The 3,401-nt window shown below is 42.8% G+C and overlaps 1 protein-coding gene across 2 annotated transcripts in view; it reads right to left on the reverse strand.

The window, feature by feature from the left end:
* The window catches only part of CASP6 (caspase 6), a 10,844-nt gene extending 10,066 nt beyond the window's left edge, over positions 1-778 (reverse strand). Inside the window, exon 1 of one of the 2 annotated variants that reach the window (XM_017736836.1) lies at positions 214-778. The gene's annotated coding sequence lies outside the window, so the exon portion shown is untranslated. The remainder of the gene's footprint in view (positions 1-213) is intronic. The other variant, XM_017736835.1, reaches the window with a different exon arrangement.
* Positions 779-3,401: the final 2,623 nt, after the last annotated feature.

Consider the following 3,401-nt stretch of genomic DNA (forward strand, 5'->3'; position numbering starts at 1 on the left):
GCCGCGGACCGAGGCACCGGCTGCACACCGAGATAAACCGAGACAAACCGAGCCGTGCCGCGCCGCGCCTTCCCCTCTCTTCCTCTGCCGTGCCTTCCGGGGGCGGGCGCTTGTCGCCCTTTGCTCCGCCGGCGGCCGCCTCTGCCAGGAACGGGGCGAGGGACGGAGCCGGGAAAGCCGAGGGGGGAGGTGTTAAAGTGCGCTGTGTGTTACCTGTGCTCCTGTGGTGGTACTGCAGCGACTGTGGTCGAGTAAATGCGCCGTCTTATACAAAACCCTCGTCCTGAAATAGGTGAGAGGCTCCCATATTCACTTAGCTGAAATTTTTCAAAACGGCACTGAAATTTCCATTACAGGCACATACTGTTTCCTGTCCTGTTCCTCAAAATGCGTTTTCATTCGGGCACCACACAAGCCTTGAGAGGTTTGGATGCGTGGATCATTTTGCAGCTTCTCGCGTCTGTTCTCCCTGATGATTTCAGAACTGAGGCGAGTGACAAGGTATTGGAGAGAGTGCCCAGGTATCTTAACGAGGGCTGCTATTCCCAGCCGGGAATTACGCGGCACTTACCGGTCACTGGTCAATTGCGTAACAAACAAGTTTCTAAACCAAAGCCAATGACAAAAACCCGTTCTTCTGTATAAGAGCTTTACAGATTGTACGCTAGAGGGATCTGAATTTTCTAACCAGCCTACTTTTAGAGAGATAAACTCAGATATGAATGTGCGCTTACAAGCACAAAAAGAAGCATATTTAGAGTGGAATTATGGGCATTTTTACCCAGTCTGGTCTTACACAGGCTTCTTGCATGGGTGAAGATTTTAGACCAGATGTCTCCCTTTGGTTAAAGGAGTCATGGGTATTGTTAATTACCTTTGCTTGTTTTTCCCTTGTTCAGACTTGTTACCCTCAGACTGCCAGAAGGCAACTGGATCAAGATAAAACTTTGTTTCAATTGTCTTTGTGCATACTTCAGTTACAACATGACACTATCACAAGTTTTGCATCTTATACTGGGTGACATTCAGACTTCTATAAAACAGATTCCTTTTTCTGCAACTGCAAACCCCAGCTCTCACAGCTCACGCTAGAGCTGCCCGTGAACCCACTGGCAGCAAGACCCCTGTGTGAAGGAGCAGCTGTAGAACCAAAATCTAGGACTCCGCCGTGTTCCTCAGTCCAACAGTTCGCTTAGATCCTCGTAAGACAGACATTTTTTCTGCTTTGTTTTGCTGTAGGCTAAGAGCAGACTCAGCCGCTGTGTTCAGATGAGTCACAGTGTGTAACTTGATCGCAGTGCGTGCAGCCTCAGGTAGCGTTGGGCTGGTGAGCGTTTCCAGCTCATTGTAATACATGAAAGGCTTTTTGTGAGACATGCCTATACGTTTAGAAACACTTTCAGATTGTTGCAGTGGCTCCCCGGGAGGTAGGTATTTTTTGGAAAAAGCATTATGGATGGATCAGAACTGCAGTCTGAAGAAGGAAGTTTGATTGTGGACACACCGCTGTACAGTATTACCGAACACAAAAACATGCGGTGTTGAGTTAAATGAGCCACTATATATAGTATTGCTATGCTTTAATCCAGCATGAAGCTAAACACCACAGAGCTGTTTACTCACTCCTCCCAGTGGGATGGGGGAGAAAATCAGAAAAAAAGGTAAAGACAGTTTAACGGGACAGAAAAGGAGGTGAAAATATTAATAAAAGAATATACAAGACGAGTGACACACAGTACAGTTGTTCACCACCCCCTGTCCAGTCCCCAAGCAGTGGTTGGTGCCTCCTGGCTGATAAGGATATAAACTGCCCCCTATTTATATACTGGGCATGATGCTCTATGGTGTGAACTATTCATCTGGGCAGTTTGGGTCAGCTGTCCTGGCCATGCTTCCTTCCAGCTTCTTGTGCACCTCCTCACTGGCAGAATACGGGAAACTGAGAAGTCCCAGATTTAAGGTAAGCCCTGCTCAGCAACAACTAAATCATCAGTGTGTTACCAACATTATTCTCAACTACATCCAAAACACAGCAGTGCACCAGCTACTTCGGAAGAAAATTAACTCTCTCCCATCCAAACCCAAGGACATGCATTCATTTAAGCACTTAGTTTAAGCCCACTTGTACCCAACTCAACAAGCCATCTAGTTGAATTATAGTGGTTTGGACTCATTGTGGTACTTTCGTCATTTTAAACAAACAATGTCATTACCGTTCCCTGCTTTAAACTTAAAAAAGATTTTTAGGGTTACAACCATGGAATTCCAGGGTAATTCAGAATTGTTTCAATTCTGTGGTAGAAAATGAATGTCACCAAATTAGGGGAACTACACGTTAATCTAGCAAAGTTTTGTAAAGCTTTACAGTAATACTTCTCTTGTAGTGCTATTTCATATCCACAAATAAGAAACCTTGAAGCATGACTAAGGAACTTTAGCAGAAACTTTTTTTTATTAGGCCCTTACATTCACTGTCATGTACAGTAAGTTCTAGTGACAAACAAACCAAAAACACAACCGGCAAAGAAAAAACACACAAAATTATATCACATTATAGTCCATGAGTCCAGTGAATTTTATGCATTTAGTTTCTATTACTTGTTCACAGATGCAATATTTTAATTTTCATTCCTCTCCTGTACATATCTAAAGCAGAATTGCTTTTTAACAAAAGCAAACATTATCTTTCTAACAGAGGACCTAATGCAGAAGTTAACTGACTGACTGACACCTGTAGATAAGCAATGAAAGCTGAGTACAGAGAGAAAACCCCAGATAATTCAGACATCAGGTGATTTTAGCTAGAGAAGTCAGAGAGGGAACAGGTGACAGAAGTACAGGCTCACATATCCATCAGCCTCACAGAGGGCATCTTAAATAAAGAAGTTTGTTGGACATACTGATCTTAACTGTGGAACTTGCTTTTAGTTTTCATCAGAACAGACTAAATGAGAGCAAAGATGAATACAGTAGCCAAGTTGTGCCACAACAGAAATATAAATCAACATATTTGTACATATATCCTTTCCGTGCGTATAATACACAACACAAAATGTTCTATTCAAAAATAGACATTTGATGAACTTTTTAAAAATAACACAGAAACTACATTTCACCATTTTCTCAAATCAAGACTATATCCTTATGCTGCAAACTGTTCATTTTACTGGACAGCCCTTAAAAGGATCAACATACTTGATCTGAAAAGTGCTGCAGAAGTAAGGCATTGATATAGAATCAGGTAGAAATATGTAGTGCACGTACATGGGCTTGGGGTATTTTCCTTCTTTTTTTAACAACAAACCTGCCAGACCACATACATTGGAGAGAACTGAAGGCAATTGCAGCAGGAACATGCAAGTACAGTCTGTGTGAGATGTCATATTGGTACACACAATGCA

Source organism: Corvus brachyrhynchos, unplaced genomic scaffold (assembly GCF_000691975.1).
Source record: "Corvus brachyrhynchos isolate BGI_N302 unplaced genomic scaffold, ASM69197v1 scaffold175, whole genome shotgun sequence".
NCBI classification, from domain to species: Eukaryota; Metazoa; Chordata; class Aves; order Passeriformes; family Corvidae; genus Corvus; species Corvus brachyrhynchos.